The sequence below is a fragment of the Pantherophis guttatus genome, chromosome 4 (assembly GCF_059756535.1).
Source record: "Pantherophis guttatus breed Tessera chromosome 4, ASM5975653v1, whole genome shotgun sequence".
Classification (NCBI taxonomy): Eukaryota; Metazoa; Chordata; class Lepidosauria; order Squamata; family Colubridae; genus Pantherophis; species Pantherophis guttatus.
The window spans coordinates 66,144,195-66,156,412 of NC_142066.1; the positions used below are offsets into that span (position 1 = coordinate 66,144,195).

The 12,218-nt window shown below is 41.3% G+C and overlaps 1 protein-coding gene across 2 annotated transcripts in view; it reads right to left on the reverse strand.

Annotated features, from left to right (window-relative positions):
* Positions 1-12,218, reverse strand: part of PDCD6 (programmed cell death 6) — a 96,592-nt gene that overhangs the window by 46,137 nt on the left and 38,237 nt on the right. The window lies entirely within an intron of this gene.

Sequence of the window (12,218 nt, forward strand, 5' to 3'; positions counted from 1 at the left end):
TCTGTAAGGGGCTTGCATAAGAGCACCAGCGTGCCTACCGTCCCTGTCCTAATGTTCCCTTTAATTGTACTCATTTTATGTATTCAATTCATGTTTATACTTATATATATTATCTAATATGTACTCAACAAAATAAATAAATAAAAATAAATAAAATGTCAGCAATGAACAAATCTAAATAGGATTTGCACCTTACATAGCATCTGCCACGACTCTCTGTTATAAATGGGGCATAGTATCCTTCCGTTAGCTTGACTGCAAGGTCCCATGTCAAACTGTAGATCACATCATGACCAGGTATAAACTGAGAACGTATACTGATCTAGTATCTGATTTTTTAAAAACATAAACAATGCTGCATTTCAATGGTTAGATGGCATAGATATTGATATTTGAACGTATATCTTTTTGACATTTATATGTTATTGGATTCTACTAAACTACTTGAAATGTTAATTTATACTGCTAGTCCATGTATGATGTGATATCTGTTAAATAAATAAATAAATAATTTCTCCTTTTATATTAACTCAAATGTATTTGAGATGATTTTCATCATTGTTCTTTGCATTTCTGTAGAAGTGTAGATATTTCTTACATATAGGATAACTCTATCTTCTCTTTTATTAGGTTTGTTTCTTTTGAACAGTTCAAATCCCTCTAGCTGCATATTCCATTCATGGGTTTCATCTCATAAATGGAATGAAGTTTCAGTAATGACAATATCACATCTGCCGTTGTGTATTTACATTTCATCTAAGTCTTTTTTGACTAACTCTGTGTTTGGTTTCTACTTCTTCTGCTTTGTGCCTGAGTTCCCCTTCCTTTTTACCTTTTGGTTGATTGCCCTAAATCTTAGTGTTTAGAATTAGCTTCTAAAAATTTGTCTCCCTCCAGTTTTAATTTAAAGCTCTACAGATAAGGCAGAATGTATCTGCCCTCAGTGTGGAAGGGATTGCCACTCTCGAATTGGCCTTCTTTGAGTGAGGGTGCCTTTCCTGCTGCCTTGAAAGAGGCAGTGGTGAGGCCTCTCCTCAAGAAGCCTTCCCTGGACCTGGCTGTATTAGCTAATTATCGTCTGATCTCCAACCTTCGTTTTGTGGCGAAGGTTGTTGTGAGTGTGGTGGCATGACAGCTCCCCCGGTACCTGGATGAAGCTGTCTATCTAGACCCATACCAGTTGGGCTTCAGGCAGGGGTACAGCATGGAAATGGCATTGGTCGCATTGGTTGATGATCTCTGGAGGGCTCGGGACAGGGGTTGTTCCTCTGTCCTGGTCCTATTAGATCTCTCAGCGGCTTTTGATACCATCGACCATGGTATCATGCCTCAGCGGTTGAGGGGGTTAGGAATAGGGGGCACCGTGTTGTGGTGGTTCTCCTCCTTCCTCTCCAACCGCAGTTTGTGTTGGCAGGGAGGCAGAGCTTGACCTCGAGGAGCCTCACTTGGGGGGTGCCGCAAGGGTCGGTCTTCTGTTCAACAGAGGTCCTTCTGTTCAACATTTATGTGAAGCCGCTGGGCGAGATAATCTGTGGTTTTGGGGTGAGAGTACATCAGTACACTGATGACACTCAGCTGTACATCTCCACCCCAGACCACCCCAATGATGCCCTTGACGTGATGTCCTGCTGCCTGGAGGCCGTGCGGGTCTGGATGGGGAGAAATAGGCTCAGACTCAACCCTTCCAAGACCGAGTGGCTGTGGCTTCCAGCGTCCCGGTATAGTCAGCTGACGCCATTGCTGTCTATAGGGGGTGAATCTTTAGCCCCCACAGAGAGGGCTCGCAATCTGGGCATCCTCCTGGATGCTCAGCTGTCTTTAGAAGAGCATATGACGGCTGTGGCCAGTGGGCCTTTTATCAGGTTCACCTGATTTGCCAGTTGCGTCCCTTTCTGGACCGGGACACCTTGCGCACGGTCATTCACGCCCTTGTTACCTCTCGGTTGGACTACTGTAATGCTCTCTACATGGGGCTCCCCCTGAAGAGCACTCGGAGGCTCCAACTGGTTCAGAATGCAGCCGCGCAGGTGATTATGGGTGCAACCCGTTGTGCTCATGTAACACCTCTCCTGCATGAGCTGCACTGGCTTCCAGTGGTCTTCCGGGTGCGATTCAAGGTGTTGGTTACCATCTTTACAGCGCTCCATGGCTCAGGACCTGGGTATCTACGAGACCACCTTCTGCCACCGATAGCCTCCCACCAACCAGTTCGCTCCCACAGGGAGGGACTCCTCAGGGTGCCATCGGCCAAATTATATCGGCTGGCGACACCCAGGGGGAGAGCCTTCTCTGTGGGAGCCCCTGCCCTTTGGAACAAACTGCCCCTGGAAATACGCACAATCTCTGACCTCCGAGTTTTTCATTGTACCCTCAAGACCCTGCTCTTCCGACAGGCAGGGCTATCTTTGTAATGGAGTTTTAAATTTGGAGTTTTTAAATTTTTGGGTTCTTAACGAATTTCGGCCGCAAATGTAAGAATTTTAATAATTTTTAAATTTAATTATGATGTTTGTATTGTGTTTTTACTTGGCTGTGTACTGCCCCGAGTCCTTCGGGAGAGGGGCGGTATAGAAATAAAATTATCTATCTATCTATCTATCTATCTATCTATCTATCTATCTATCTATCTATCTATCTTTTTAGTCACACTAGATACTGTTTTAGGACCTCTTTCCAGAGCACAATACCATAGTCTTTGGAGACTGAAGGATGCCAATGACAATGACAGATAAGGCAAGCTGCTTGGTTTCCAAATACTTTCTTCCTGGCTCTTGTTAGATGTAGCCCATCCCTTCCTATAGGGATTGTTGTGGTGGCACAGTGGTTAGAATGCAGTACTGCAGGCTACTTCTGCTGCCTGCCGGCTGCCTGAAATTTGGCAGTTCAAATCTCACTAGGCTCAAGGTTGACTCAGCCTTTCATCCTTCCGAGGTGGGTAAAATGAGGACCCAGATTGTTGGGGGCAATCTGCTGACTCTGTAAACCACTTAGAGGGGGCTGTAAAGTGGTATATAAGTCTAAGTGCTATTGCTATTGCTATTGCTACTGTAGTCCATGGTCTAAGAATCCAAAATTCGGTGGACAGCACTATCCCGAGTCAGTGTTTACTTCAGAAGTTCTGTGTTCCCTCATTGGGTGCCTATTTTTTGTTGGGAGTATAGAAGAAAACACTAAATAGTCTCTTGATATTGTTCCCAGGGTCTATGTGGTGTCATATGTCCTCACATGGAAGAGGAGAAACAGATAATAATCTCTTGGTTTAATTACCTTAGTAAGCCTTTCAGTCACATCTTTAATAGTTGCTCCTGGGAAATAGCTAACTTCCCTAGACTGACTGTTCTGTCTACAAATTGCTGGTTGAGATTCTTTGAGCAATGAATCTCCTATCACCAACCCACACTTTTTTTTCCCTTAGGAAAGACTAGCTTACTTTTTTCTCTAATTGATACACTTGGTGATGTCCCTTCTCCAGTTGTCTTCGTGCTTTCTTCCAAGAATAAGTTATGAAATTGATTGTTTAGCTCCAACTAAATTTTAATATTTATAGAAAATACAATAAAATCATAAAGTTTATATATTTTATATTTATAAAAATTTTACAATTTGAAAAACCAATACAAATTTTAAAAATTATAAAATTTAAAAATCTAACCCTTTTTTATGAAATTCAAAAACTGTTTTTCTTTCCTTTCTTTTTTTCAGTTGAATGAAAATTAATTAATTTATGGAGGATTTTAACCTTCTGGGTTAATGCTGGGGTCATACTTATTTTAGCTTACGACGTGGCTTCTTCTACACTGCTGCTATACTCAATTGTTGCTATTGCTATGTACATCTGCCTGCCCTCCGTCAACCATCTGTTGCCTGGTTGCCTGGATTTGCCTGCCTGCCTTCCACTGCTACCTAATTGCCTGGGTCTGCTGCTGCTTGAGTCTGCTGCTGCTCATCACCTGGGTCTGCCAGGTTGCACTCAGCCTGCTTGCCTTCACCACTGCCTGGTCACCTGAGCCTGCCATTGCCTGGGTCTGGCTGGGTGTGTTGCTGCCTGGTTGTGGCGCTGCCTGGTCACCAAAGTCTGCCAGACTGTGTTTAGCCTGGACCTGCCACTGTCTGCTTCTGTTCTTACTCTGCCTGTTCAGTTGCTCTGCCTAGCCTCTGGTCACTTGGGTTCTCACATGCTCTTTGGAGAACTGCTCGGCTCTGCACCACCCTGGATGTTGGGTATTCTTGGAGCTCTTAACTCTCAGGTTTTTCTGTGCTCTCCTGCACCTTCTGGTGCTTACCTCCAGTTGCTCATTTCCAATTGGGTTGTTCCAGGTGCTCTCGCTCCAGGCGCTCACTGCAACTTTTTGGTTGCTTTGTGCTGCTCTTGCTCTACCGCAGATTCAGATTCTTTCATTGTCCCACTCAGTCTCTCAGATCTCAGATTCTCGCCACTCATCTCTAACCTTTGTCCATGTTTGTGGGGCATTTGACTTCCCACCACTTGTCCCTCTCATTACTTGCTTTTTTCCCCATCCTTCTCAATTTTCTCATGTTTCCTTTCCCTCTCCTTCTGCTTTCTCTTATTCTCTTCCACTCCTTCTATTCCTTCTTTACATAGTTGGATATCCCTTTTTTCCCTGTGAGTCAGTTCTGCCTCCACTACTGTCACTGTCTTTGAAGGAACAGAACCCAATGATGATAGAACTTGATGGCTATCAAAAACTAAGCTTAGAAGGAAAGAAAACAGTTGTTCTCTTGACCATTCACCTTCCGTTATTCAATTTTACTTGCATATAAATCAGAAAAAGCTCTCACTTGGGCAACTACTGAAGCCCAAACTGTACTCAATAATATCCCAGGAGCTAGAGGAACTCAGAGCATTTGTGGACAAAAATCTGGCAGGAGCTTCATCCAACCAGCCAATGGTCGTGAATGGTCGCCCTATATTATTCCGGGAGAAAAAAGATGGTTCACTCAAATTATGCATGGACTATGGGGGGACTCAATGCAATTTGCATGGAGAATGTGTACTTCTTTCCACTAATGAAGAATATGTTGGGCCACTTGGCAAAAAAGAATGTTTTCACAAAATTGGACTTAAGGGACGCCTGCTATAGAGTGTGAATTAGAATGGGAGATGAGTGGAAGACAGCATTTAATTACTCACTGGACTGCTTCCAATTTTGGCTGCTCCCTTTTGGCCTACAAGGAGCCCTTGCAGTATTGATGCAATTAATAAATGAAGTGCTCCATGAGCATCTCTATAAAGATACTTAGATGATATTTTGATTTACACTGAAATTATGGAGGAACATGTGAAGTTAGTGCAAGCAGAGCTGGAGAAACTCCGAAAGGGCCACCTATATGCCAAACTGTCCTAGTGCAAGTTCCACAAAACTAAACTGGATTATTTGGGATATTAGATCTCTCAGGATGGCATAGAAATGGACTCAGAAAAGTATGCAGAACTGGAGTGACAAGCTCCCTGCACAAGGAAGCAATTGCAAAGCTTCCTTGGATTTGCGAACTTCTATAGGCAATTCATCTCTGGTTTTACCCAGATTGCATTGCTGATTACGAACATATTAAAAACAAAAGGGGGCTCCAAGCCCAAACTCAGTCAACTTCTTAAGTGCACCATTGAGTGCTAAGCTGCTTTCAAAAAGCTAAAACACTTATTTGCAGCAGAGCCAATGTCAAAACTTCCCAACCTGGATAAACTTTTCATAATTCAGGTTGATGCCAGTGATATGATGGTGAGGGAGGTACTCCTACAGAAGAACTCGAAGGGGACATACAACTATTTGCCTACACCTCAAGGAATCTATCCAAGGCAGAGAGACATTAGGCAATAGGGGAGAAGGAGGCAATCACAGTTCAGTGGGTGCTCCTCACCTGGAGGCAATTCTTTGAAAGCAGCAAAATCCCTTTCGAGGTATGGACTGATCATAAGAATCTAGAAGCACTGAAAACACCCAGGAGGCTATCTCCCAAACAAGTTCTCTGGACTCAATATTTCAACCAATTTCATGCTTCGCTACCTGCCCAGAGGAAAAAACTTCCTGGCAGACACCCTATTCAGAATGCCCCAGTACTGTGCAAAGGAAGAAGCAGTCACCTCCATTATTCTTTCCAAGCAGATAGTGGCCCCAGATCTCACTCAGCATCAGAAAGCCCCAAAAGAGAAAATGGCCGATGACTTAACCCAGGTGCTAAAAACTGACTTAGCGAATATGACTGGTTCCAACAACACAAGGAGGACCTGTCCTCCTGAGATGGGTTGGCTTGGATGGGGAGCTGGTTCTTCAGCAAAGTCACGACACCAAAACTGCAGGGTATTGTGGGCTTTGTGAAGATGCTCTATCTGGTGAAGTGGCAATTCTGGTGGCCACCCATAAAAAAGGACATTGAACATTATGTGGCCAGTTGCCACCTGGGGAAAATCCCAAGTCTGTTGCAACCTGTAGCTAGCCCGAATGCCCCTTGGAAGATTTCTATGGACTTTATTGTGGAGTTACCTGACAGTGCTGGAAATAGTGATTTGGGTGGTTATGGACATTTTCTCTAAACAAGCCCACTTTGTGGCCTGTTCCAAAATTCTGTTGGCTCAAACCCTGGTGAAGATGTTCATTCAACACATCTACCAACTGCATGGACCACCTGAGTGCATTATCTCAGACCATGACGTCCAATTTACTTCTAGTTTTCGGAAGGAGTTTCTGAAAGTTTTGATACTGCTCAGGGGTTAAACTCCTCCCACTACCCTCAGACCAATGGAGGCTGTGAGAGGACTATTAGCATATTGGTGCAGTGCCTCCATTGTTTTGTTAATTACCAGCAACACAATTGGGCCAAACTCCTGCCCTTTGCTGAAGTTGCCTACAATAATTCAATATACAGTAGTACTGGTTTCCCCACTTTCCAGGTGGCCACAGGCCTTGACTTTGTCCCTATGCTAGAACTGTCCCAGCACAGCCCTGCATGTCATTAGCTGAGTGGATCAAGATCCTGCAGAATATTTGGACTGTGGACTGCAAAGCTCTAGATGAAATGAGGGAAACATATAAAAAACAAGCTGATAAGAAGAGGAGACCTCAGAAGCAGTTTAGAATAGGAGATAAACTTTACCTTTCCACTAGGTTCCTGCAGTCATGACAACCCTGTAGAAAACTAGGTCCAAAATATGTAGGGCCTTTTCCCATCACCAAGGTCATATACCCAGTGACCGTTGAGTTAAAACTGACAAAAACGAGTCCATCCTGTGTTTCACTGTAGTCTACTGAAGCCCGTCTCTGGTTCACCTTTGCAACCCAACTCAAAACCACCTCCTCCCTCAATTATGATAGAAAGGGAACAACAGTTTGAAATTAAAGAAATCTTAAGTCTAGAATCCATAAGAAGAGATTGCAGTACTTTATTCTGTGGAAAGATTTCCCTCCCTGAGAGGTTGAGTGGGTTTAGGCTAGTCATGTTCACTCCCCGTTTAACCTGCCAATTTCATGTCAAATAAATCAATAAACCTAAATCTATATTGTAACTACTATGTTTTCTATTTTTTTATAGGCATAGCCTTTTTTCTGGATGACAGCATGTCATAGCTGTCATTCTGCTATTAGGGGGGATTGGATTTGAACAAACACAAGGTCAGCAAAAAGAATGTGGAGATGGGAGAGGTATGAATGCAGAGAAACACAAATATTTTTCATGCCCTTATTTGGCTCATTTCCTTTTGCCCTTGATTTCTAATCTTTAACTTTGATCACTATTGTTTCTGTGGCTACAAAGCTAGAAATATAACGGAAATATAGTGGAAAATGTGCAGGTTTAAGATTTAAAAGAGCCAATGGACATCACTCTTCACATTCTAGGATGCTGACATTTTCCCCATTGTCTTTTGCCCACTGAATTCAATGTCTAATAAATGGGGAAAATCAGCAAGAAAATCTAAAATATTAAATAATTCCTCATTATATTTAGCATTAACTTGAATGATGTAAATGAAAATTATTGACTCCTCAGATAGTTTCTAAATCCTGAACAAAGGAGGTGTCTCTTCCTTGGGTGTGGACTGGAGCAACTGCCCCCAAATGTTATGTATGCTTTAATTACTTCTAAATATCAGCAACTTGTACATAAAATGGGATGCTAAAGGCACATTTGGACATCAACTCTTTAACCTGCCATTTAAATCCTACTTATCCGAAGGCTAGGAAAAGAAACTACAGGTGTCCTGATTGATTTTGTGTGGACTGATGAAAGTCAAACATCTGTATCATTGTACAATCCTATTAAGCTATACTATAGAGGGATTGTGGCCAAACAATACATTACACCACTTTGAGAAGTAGGTATCTCCTACAAAATGACTGTTATGATAAACACGGGATGGCTAATATATCAAATGGAAGATCATGTGGTTAAAGGCCTCTTGGTGAAATTGAATTTGATCAGATGATATTATCTGGGTGGAGATCATAGCACATCCCCAGCACTGAGTGGCTCATCATTGTTAAGTTTCAAATGTCAACAAAGGCTCACTATGAATTTACAACCTGGAGAGGAGAAACACTGCCTATTAGTGTTCTGATGGTCCATTCCATACATGAACACATCACCTGAACAGGCATGACTCTTACATCACCAACTAAAAATGAAAAGCCGCCTTACAAAAAGCACCAACCAAGTTCTGTCTTCATCAGCCCAAAACTAGATCCAAAGATGAGGTTTTATTAGAATGTTTTTTGTTAAGAACATCATCTGCATCTCATCCTTTGAGATGGAAAAGCAGTGGAAAACCAAAAATGTAAAGAAAAACTGCCAACGTCGTGTCTAAGGGAACCAGAAGTGGAACTCAAATCATATTTCCAATAACTTTATAGTTATGATAAGTGATGGATGAGGAGAGCATAGATCTGTGATGGTGAACTTATGGCATGCATGCCAGAGGTGGCACACAGATCCCTCTCTGCTGGCACACACACCATCATCCCAGGTCAGATCTCCATAGTGTTTCTTTCTTGAGCTTCTGTTTCCCTGCAAACAACGAAACAGAAGCTCACAACAGAAAAAGATCTTACCACTCTGCGCTGCCAGTGTTGGGATGCCCCGCCTCCCGCCAGCCAGCCAGCTGGTCTTCAGGTCTCTGCTGCACATGTGTTCACATCTGCTCATGCACGCACATTTGCGCGTGCACATCTTTCAGTTTGAGCACTTGGTGTCTAAATGGTTCGGCATCACTGGCATAGATAGTTGCCTGCAGAACCAATGCCTCTGTTTCCAGATGGCCACCAAAATCAGCCACTTGTATTGCTTTATTGGGTAAAACTAAAAAGTACATTGAAATAATTCTTGTGCAGCTTCAGATATAATCACCCAATATTATGAGTACACTCTAGAGAGTGTATTAGATAGGATAAATTTTAGATAAGAACTTGATCCCTCAATTTGGAAGAGACACATTAACTCTGAAAAATAGCTTTTTGACACAACCACATACAACATGAATCACAAGTACTTTAGGTGAAGTGAAAGTTATTTATTAAGGGAAGGGTCAAGTCTTTATGTAGATACAGAAACAAATGATACATTGGTATACTTGGGGTGCATTAAAAACAAATAAAGACATTGATTGATTTTTCTCAAGTGAGTTTCTTACTTAATACTTGCAAGTGTATTTAGACTTCCAGAATTCCCCAGTATTCAGTTTCTGAAGAGTCTAGTTTTTGCATGTTAAAAATTAAAAAATGGCATTTTCTAAAGACAAAGCATGGTTAACCTAAATTTCAAAAGGAGGCATGGATACCATACCAAATCCAATCAGAGTAGAGCTAAAAGAGACCTAAGAGGTCTTCTAATCCAATCCCCTGCTCAAGCAGGAGACCCTATACAATTTGAGACAAGTGGCTGTTCAGTCTCTTCTTAAAAACTTCCAGTGATGGAGCACTAACAGTTTCTGAAGGCAAGCTGTTCTAATGGTTAATTGTCCTCACTGTTAGGAAGTTTCTCCTTAATTCCAAGTTGCTTTTCTCCTCGAGTAGTTTCTATCCATTGTTTCTCGTTTTGCCTTCTGGTGCTTTGAAAAATAAGTTGATCCCCTCTTCTTTGTTGCATCCCCTCAAATACTGGAATACTACTATTATTCATAATCAGGCTGTCCTTTACTCTACACTGGCCATACGCAATTCCTTCATTCTTTATGTTTTTGTTCCGATGCCCTTAATCATCTTGTTTACTCTTCTTTGCACTTTTTTTTCAAAATCTCAATATCTTTTTTGTAATGGGATGACCAAATCTGATGCAGTATTCCAGGTATGGTCTTACTAAGGATTCATAAAGTGTTACTAATATTTTACAATTTTGATCCTATAGTTTTGTTTACTAAGGATTGTATTAGCTTTTTTGGCTACTGCTGCACACTGCTGACTCATGTTTAAGTGATTATCCACTAGGACTCCAAGGTCCCTCTCAGTTACTGTTTTTGAGCTAGGTTTCACCTAATCTGTATTTGTACCTTTGGTTTTTCCTGCCTAGGTGTAAAACCTTGCTTTTCTCCACATTAAATTTCATGTTGCTGGATGGGGTCCATTGTTCAAGTCTGTCAAGATCTTTTTGGATTCTGGGGTATTGGCTATTCCTGCTAGCTTAGTGTCATCTGTAAATTTGATGAATTCCCCTTCTATTCTCTCATCCAAGTCATTTATGAAGATATTGAAGAGTACTGGGCCTAAAATGGAACCTTGTGGTAACCCCCGCTTACTTCCCTCCATGTAGATGTAGTACCATTAAGGACTACTTATTGGATATGGTTTGTTAGCCAGTCAGAAATTCATCTGGTAGTGAAGCTGTCTATCCCATATTTTTCTAGTTTATTAAGAAGTAGATTGTTGAATGCCTTACTGAAGTCTAAGTATACTATGTATACTATGTCCAGAGCACTTTGCTGGTCTACTAATTTAGTCACTTTGTCAAAGAATGAAATAAGATTGGTTGGACACGATTTGTTTTTAACAAACCAGTGCTGGCTAATTATAACTTTGTTTCTAGATGTTTACTGATCTGTTTTTTGATTATTTTTTCCAGCATCTTCCCAGGTATTGATGCTAGCTAGGCTGATTGGTCTTTAGTTTCCTGGGTCTGTTCCCCCCCCCGCCCCCCACTTTTTTTTGAAGACAAGAACTTCATCAGCTCTTTTCCAATCATCTAGCAGTTCTGTGGTGCTCTAGGATTTTTTAAAGATATAATGGTTTTGAGATAACATCTGCCAGCACTTCAGAATTCTGGGATGTAATCCATTAAGATTAAATTTTCAATATCAGACATCTGTTCTCTTTATTATTTGTTTTGCTTATTTCAGTTTTTATTTCTAGTCTGTCTTTAGAGTTATGTTTTTGGTAGGTTGGGCCATAGTTTCTTTTTGCATGAAAACTGATGCAAAGAATGAGTTAAGCAGCTCTGCTTTCTCTCCACTGCCTGTACTTCTTTGTCGTCTTCTCTTTAGTTGACCGTTTCCTTTACTTTTTTCTTGTTATTTATGTTGAAAGAATTTTTTTTAATTATCTTTGACTTTTTGTTGCAAGTCTTTGTTCATTCTGAGCCTTTGCTCTCCTGACTTCATCTTTGCAGATTTGGGCTATCTGCTGATATTCTGTCTGTTACATGTCCCTCTTTCCATTTTTTGTTCTTATCCTTTTTGTCTTTCATTTTATCAGAGAGATCTTTGTGCAACCATGCTGGTTATCAGTGGTAGTGTGTTGGACTGGATTTTTATGATCATATTTTTCAGTTTCTCATGTTTCTTGTTTTCTGCTTTAGAATTTTTGTCCATGGATTTTTTCTTAGGGACTTTGAATTCATTAAAATCTCCCTATGAGTTTGTTAAAAATAAAAAAAATGCCATATTTATTTATTAAGAAGCTAATAATGAAGCCTAGAATTCCAGGTACAATGCCACTAGGAGGCCAGAAGCAGTAAATCTAAATCAATGCTAAAACCCTAAGTCAGGCCTTGATAGGTATTTTTGCCCGGATCATTACAGACTTGCCATACATTTCATCTCTAGGCTCATAGAAATCCTTTGGGCTGTGCATGATATAGAACATCTCATTTCTGTACCTTATCATCAGTCAAATGGAGGCAGTAATTAAGGTGATGGACAAAAGACTGGGGAGATCTAGGTATCAGTCTACCTGTTAACTGTCCAGTTCGTGAATCCAGAAAAAGAAACTCCCAAGGCA